The sequence below is a fragment of the Acinonyx jubatus genome, chromosome A3 (genome assembly GCF_027475565.1).
Source record: "Acinonyx jubatus isolate Ajub_Pintada_27869175 chromosome A3, VMU_Ajub_asm_v1.0, whole genome shotgun sequence".
NCBI lineage: Eukaryota > Metazoa > Chordata > Mammalia > Carnivora > Felidae > Acinonyx > Acinonyx jubatus.
The window spans coordinates 95,956,791-95,964,316 of record NC_069388.1 but is presented as its reverse complement, the minus strand read 5'-3'; positions in this window follow the sequence as shown (position 1 = coordinate 95,964,316).

Here is a 7,526-nt window from a genome sequence, read left to right as displayed (position 1 = left end):
AATGTGACATGTAATGCCCTTGAATATCAAGCGTCTTTTCTGTGTCACACTCTGCCACACTACAGCTTCTCTCCCTGACAAACGAAACTTCTTTCAGTCCCTCAAATGGCCAAAAGACCTCACAATTCTGCTTCCCATTGGCCTGAAATATATGTTCTTACCGTGACCATACAGAAAATGTCCATACAACTGCCAACACAGGGTACAGCTACTTTCCCCTTTGGGCCTGGTGGGCCTGGCTATTTCACTCAGGTGGCTTCAGTCCCCACCATATCATAGTTATAGCTTTCATCATCTTAAATGGCAGTTGTCTGTGCATATTCTGAATCACTGAGACTGATCCATTCCTCTGAAATAGCTGGTGCAAAAAGTACTCCCTGTGCAAATTAGAAAATGGATGAGCATACATTTTGTTTTCCATTATAGCCTTGGTCCCCATACTGCCCTCAACATGTGATGCTCTCTTGTTACCCTCACCTCGTCTGAGACTTCATATCTTTCCCTTTCTCAACATGTCTTTCTTTTCACTTTACAATACTTAAAAAAATATATATGTACCTCTTTTAATTCTCATGGAATCATTGTGAGGTGAATGTTTCATCTGTTGTCTGGTAAAACTAAATGAGACTCAGAATTAACAACTGACCAAAAGTCTAACACCTAAAACTGGCAGAATCAGGAGAGGAAACCAGAACCGATGCCACAACTAATATTATTCATACTCCGTTATGCTATAACCCCATCTAAAATTCCTTCTGAAAAAATACCACAGTTGCTTGTTTTGTGACTGCCTAAATAATCCAGGCTCAAGCGATCTGCCTCTCCTGTAGTTATCTATGTCAGTTACATTCTGAGTCACAGAGAACTGGGTCATATGTCATATTATATCATCCTCTATTGACTTACGTTATCACACTCAGACTCTTAATCTAACATCCAAATTCCTCATTTGTGAAATGACAGTTTTAGTAGAAATCTCATATAAATAAAACAAATACTAAGTGGATAAAACAATTTCTCAATATCAGTTGATATTTAATTAATTAATTAATAATTAATTGATATTAAATTAATTTCTATTAGTTTCTTTAATAACCTTAACTAGTTTAAAGTTTTGTAATACCAAAAATTGTCTCTTTGTCTTTGTGTATTACATAGCTCATACATAGTATAAACAATAGTAAGTTAATTGATAATGAAGGTTTATCCTTTCAGTGTTTATAGTTTTTTTAATGCAGCATGAGAATTTAATTATCATGTTATATTATTACCTGATAGAATTTTTCCTATGTTGATTTATGAGGATAGAAAAATCTTTATCCTCATTTTAGAAGTACAAACAAATTCATTGAGACAAAAAAAATAAATGAGGCAGAGAAATTGGATAGAGAAAAGATTAAAGGAAAATATTTTTTTAAAAGACATGATTACCTTACATGAACACACCTCCCAAATTATTTGAAGTTCTATTAGAGCTAATTAGTGTTCAGATATTTGCTTACAAGGAAGACAAATATTGAAATAAATATTTTGCTTAAAAAATTATGTAAGTCATTACATACTGTTTCTATTAACAGGAATAAACCATCTGCATATAGGCTTCAAACAGAGATATAGTGATATATCTCAACTTACATATATATATATGTATATATATATGTATATATATATATACATATATATATGCAAGAATATTGACATTGATATATTTGAATTCGAATGAATAACTAAAATAATCTGTGAGGTATATGTTTTTCCCTTTGACTGCTTTGATCCAAATTTCTTGTCCTTTACTTCATATTGCACACCCACGTTTCAATACTTTAGCAAATATTGTTAGCTGAAAATACTTCCATAATTTGACCATGTTTTTCCACATCCCTTTTAACTCCCACATCACAATTATCTGTCACTTGAATGATTCTAATAGCCTCTTTTCTGGTCTCCCTGTTTCTGCTCTGGTTCTCTGATGATACATTTCACATAGCTGCTATTTAGAGTGCCTCTCTCAAGCATAAGTCAGATCAGATCCCCCTGTTCTTTAGAGTCATCAGACAGCCTCCACTTCTCTCAGAGTAAAAGCCAAATTGCTTAAAAAGTCCAATATGATCTGGCTCCACACCACTGTTTTGGTTTCTTTCTGCTATACTTGACTGTGGCCAAACGAAGGATACTGCTGTTCCTGGTACTAGCCAAACATATTCCAGACATAGGGCTTTTGAACTGGCTCTTCCCTCTTCATGGATCAGTCTTTTCCATGTGTCCAAAAACTTATTCCCTCACTACTTTCAAGTATCTCCTCAAATATCACATAATTATGGTAGAATGCCTTCCTTGACTTCTTTAGATAATATAGAATTCCTTGCTTTGCTCAGGACTCTTGTTCTTTTACTGTTTTTGTTTTCTTTCTGTAAAGTCCTATGAAATCTAGCCTAGCTATTTAGAAATTTAGGTTCTATGAGGGCAACGCATTGGACTATTTCATTCACTAAGTTGTTCTCACATATGGAATGTGATTTGCCATCTATAAGACCATCAGTCAATATTAAATACATGAATAAAAATAATTGGGAAAGTATGAAAGACAAATATCAAACTAAGGTAATATTGGCAACAAATATAATGGATTAAATTTGTATATTATTATTACATAAGGTGCTCTCACAAATCTATATGAATAAATTAAGGAGAAAAATTTCAAAAGAAGAAACATGAGTCATATATAAATATTTGGGAAAAAGTTCCTTACTAGAAATCAAAGGTATGAAATGTCACTGGCTAACCAAGAACAAATTAAGAGTGTGATCAGTTTAAAGTCAGAAGAACATGTTAAGCAATAACTTTTCACATTCAACTTACTATCATAGGGAAGATTGGTATAATAGCTTTGGAGATAATACAACAATGTTGATAAAAGTTAAAATTTGTATATTCTTTGGACCATGGATTCTTCCCTCCAGCAATGTATCTTTAGAAAGTAATTGACAAAGTCCATGAAGATGGAGACAGAAGACTTGTCTATCACATTCATGAAAATTCTCCATCATAGCATTTTACTATAAATAAAAAAAAAACAAATTAAATGCCACCAATACCATGTCAGTTAAGTAAAATAGTGCACATGTATGTGATATTGTGTTAACATAGTAAATTAACATGACTGTTCTTTTATATTTATTAATGAACTATTTTTGATACATGTTGAGGTAAATAATCAATTTCAAATCAACTTAATAGTGTGATATCACTTCTGTTTATAAAACCATCATTTGATCTCTATCAAGAGAAAGAAAGAGAGGTTCTTAAAGAAAAAAATGTCACAGCTATGTTATGATGGTGCAATTACAATTGTGTGCATTTTTTTTCCTTCTTTACATTTATATGTTTTCTGAATTTTAGTTAATAAATATGTTTTAGTGTATTTCAGAAAAACAATAAATAAATCAGGGCAGGGGTGCCTGGGTGGCTCAGTTGGTTAAGCGACCAAGTTCAGCTCAGGTCCCAATATGACAGTCTGTGAGTTCGAGCCTCGCATCGGGCTCTGTGCTGACAGCTCTGAGCCTGGAGCCTGCTTCAGATTCTGTGTCTCCCTCTCTCTCTGCCCCTCCCCTGGTCATGCTCTGTCTCTCTCTGTCTCAAAAATAATAAAATAAAAACATTAAAAAATTTTTAATAAATAAATCAAGACAATCAGGGAACCATACATGGGGCTTGAATCAAATTCCAGGTTCAAGTCATTTATAATCTGAGGTGGATTATCTGTTTGTTAATTCAAAGATTTTTTTATACCATTGGTTTACTTACCTTAGTATTTTGTTTCAATGTTATCATATGAGTGATGCGTGGTAAACTATATTACTCATTAACAAATATCCATTTTCCTTTCCCCATGATGCCCGAGAAGAGTGTATTTCTTATTTACGAAGGGCCGAGTGACAGGCTTTGACAACGGAATGTGAATACAAATGAAGGTGTAAGTTCCCAGCAAAGGGTTGCACTGGGTTTTCTGAGTTCTGTTCATAATCACAATCAAATCATGCCTCTGGTGGAAGGTGAGCCTTTAGTCTAAATAATTATGAAACAATTTAGGACATTAGGCTAAAGCACCTGGTTGTCAAAAGATCAACAGGAAGCTTTCATGATTTTCAAGGATATCTGGAAAATCTCTCACCATTTGTCTCAAACTACAGAGTTTAGCAAAAATTTTCAAGTCTCCACTAAGCCTTTGTGAATCTTGTATATCCCTCTTATGGCTGCCAATGTGTCTGACTGCAACTGAATCTGGAGAACAATGACCTTCCTCCTCTCCATCTTCCAAAGCTCTCCTGCTTCGCAAATTCAAACCTAACATCCTAGGGAGGAGGAGATTCTGGGAAATGTAGCTCCTGGTTTCCACTCTATAATGCAGACAGCAATGCATAAAGGAATTGTAATGGTGTCTAGGTGGCAACGCACTTAACTGTCAGGGCTTCTTTTTCTAATATAGCTCAAAGTAGCATATAAATATTGAAATAACTAGTGAAACATCTTTAGAAGCTATGGGTTTTCCTGGACTCTTGTCAGTAAAAACATATGGCTTTAGGTGACCGGCTACAATTCTATGAGGATTATTCATATGTAAAATAAGGCATTTAGACTAGTTCACCACAAATACTCTTTATAACAGTGTAGATTCCAGTACTGATGGGTTAAAAGATAGGCAGTTAAATCTGTGTATCTGATATTTAATCTGTTAACTGTATACTGTTTTGGTAAGAGATTGCTATTTAACTTGGATCATGTTCCTATGGGACTGAATTCTTTTTCTCAAATGTGTTGTGTGCTAATTGGCTTGGTGAGAAAGAGCTCATTATTTCAGTCCAATAAATGCACATTTTTAGATTTCACTGTATTTGGCCATAATTTCATCCCTAATGCCTTTAGCATTTTGGAGGCACACTTTCACTTGTGCTAATTACTAGTGTTTGTCAATTTCATCAAACGGTTCCTTTGCTCCTCTGCCACACTGTATAACTATGCGTAGTCTATCTCCTGCCATAATCCAGTGTACATTGTATTTTCTATGTTTTATGTTTTCAATGTTATCTCTCTGTCTACACTAAAGTATAGAGGAACTGAATGCTTTTCTTTTGGGGATTTGCATAGAGATAGCAAAAACAGAAGGTTACAAGATTAAAAACGATAACCCAATCTATGAGAAAATAAATAATCTGGAAGGAGAACTAGATATGGTCCCATGGTTACAGAACATTTTGGGTTCACGGCCTCTACCAAATGTTTTCAAATGAAAGTTGATGGCTGCAAAACAGTGCAAGTAAATATGCTAGAGGTGAAAATGAAGAAGAAAATGTCCATAGTATTCAGTCAATACAGGAAACTCTTGGATGTACCTGACATTGGATTAGGTTTTAATTCAGTTACTTTGCTGACTTAAAGTGCACAATGAAGATTCTAAATCTTTTGAGGGGAGATTTGCTTTCGTCTCTCTGATTGATATGGTAAAACCTGTACTTCTCAAACTGTTTATGTAGCACATATCAAAATCCTAAAGATGAGTTGTTTAGATAAAGCTGGTTATAATAATTAAACAAGAAATTAAAAAAACAAAGAAGAAATTATATACATGATATACTTCTTACTTTGACCAATAAATAATGAGTGATTTATTCCTAATTTTTTAAAATAAAAAATAGTAGAGGAAAAACTAAAGGGAGTTATCAGAGAAATGCCCAACTTACAGTTAGGGCAAATGTACATCTCTTTTGGCCCAAATGTAGCCATTGTTGGTTGTCCTGGAATAATTATTAAGAGTGTCCCTTTCACTCTTAAAATTGTCACCATTTGGATAACACACTGTGAATTTCGAAGATAGGGTGCAGTTGTTTACCCTCTTAGAGATTAATCAAAGTATAGAACTCCTGAAATGTCCTGCCCTTGGTGTATCTATAAGCTTTAGAGTTGGACAAAGACATGGGTGGTGAGGAGGTGCTGGACATTATAGTTCCTTGCAGAACCAGGAATTTTGTCCTTAATATAGAATCAGGCAATGAAGAGTTGCTCATCACCACGGACTAAATGGTTGTCTGACCTCAAAACTCCCATATTGAAACCCAGTCCCTAATATAATTGTGTTTGGAGATGGGAAATTTACAGATTGATTAAATCACAAGAGTAGAGCCCTCATTAATAGGATTTATGTTTGTGTGTCTTGGGCACTTTGCTAGGTGCTGCTGACAGAAAAGACAAGGCAATTTTACTGGCATACCAAGAGAGACTAAAAGATTAGGAAAGAGGACGTATAGTCAATATTGTGATAGAAATGTACATGAATATACATACATAAACGGTGGTGGTGGGGTAACAAGAAGGGTATCTCATCTAATGAAGGTGGAATAGACTGACCAGTCAAAAAATACTTTCACATCAGTCCACTTAAGCAAGTTTATTGACAAATAGCACCAATCCATGCAGTGTCAGTAAAAGAATATTTCCAAATAGAGGGGGACAAGTTGGTCAAATAAATATGGTGGTATGGTTATGACAAAATCATAAATTCCAACAAGGACTGCTACATAATTTGTGGGAACCAGTGAAAAATGTACAAGGGGGATTCCTTGTTCAAAAATTAGTAAGAGTGTCAAGATTACAAGAGTAAAGCATTAGATCAAACTTTGGGTCTGTATGAGTGCACAGGTCACATGCCCTAAACCAGTTCTATCACAGTAAGAGAGAAGGTATCTTAGTAGAATGTAAACATAAAGGACCATAAAAATAAAATAAAATAAAATAAAATAAAATAAAATAAAATAAAATAAAATAAACAAAAAGAGTCACTATCTTGATAGTGGTCACCTACTTTTTTATGACTACAGCTTGGTAGATGAAATTTCCTATTGCATCTGAATTCATAAATGTAATCTCAATTTTGTAGAGCATCCATAGGTCCCAATCCAGGTAGGCAAGAATGAGACTACTCTACCTATGAATTAGGGAATTTGCTTTAGAATAGTTGTCAGATCCCTTCCTTAAGCAATATTTAGTCTAGGTGAATTAGAGTTACAAGTAGGCCTTATAGTACTGGCATTTTTCACCCCAAGTAAAGATATTTATTTTTCCCCAGTTGCTCTGTTGCACCAGGTTTGAGACAGAGGCTTCAGAGTTTGAGGGACCAATTACAGCTCTAGGAATGAGAATCTCCCACCTAGCCTGACACCCAGCCTGAGGTATTATAAGCTAAATCCTGACAATGACACCAATTTATCTTATTGGTGCTAGTTACAAGATAATTTATCTGAGGATATAGCTTTCATAAATATTAAGGTAAGGGGAAAGAGCATGTTATCATTCTGGTGGATGAGTCTGCCCTTATGATACATAGTAGTATAGTAGTACATGCAGTTTTCTACAATAGGATTACAGAACGTCTACTAACAAGCATTTTTGGAGAAAACAAATGAATACAACAAGGCATTCTAGACATAGAACTCCCACTAACATGTGCCTTGAAAGGTGGTGTAAAAAAGTGG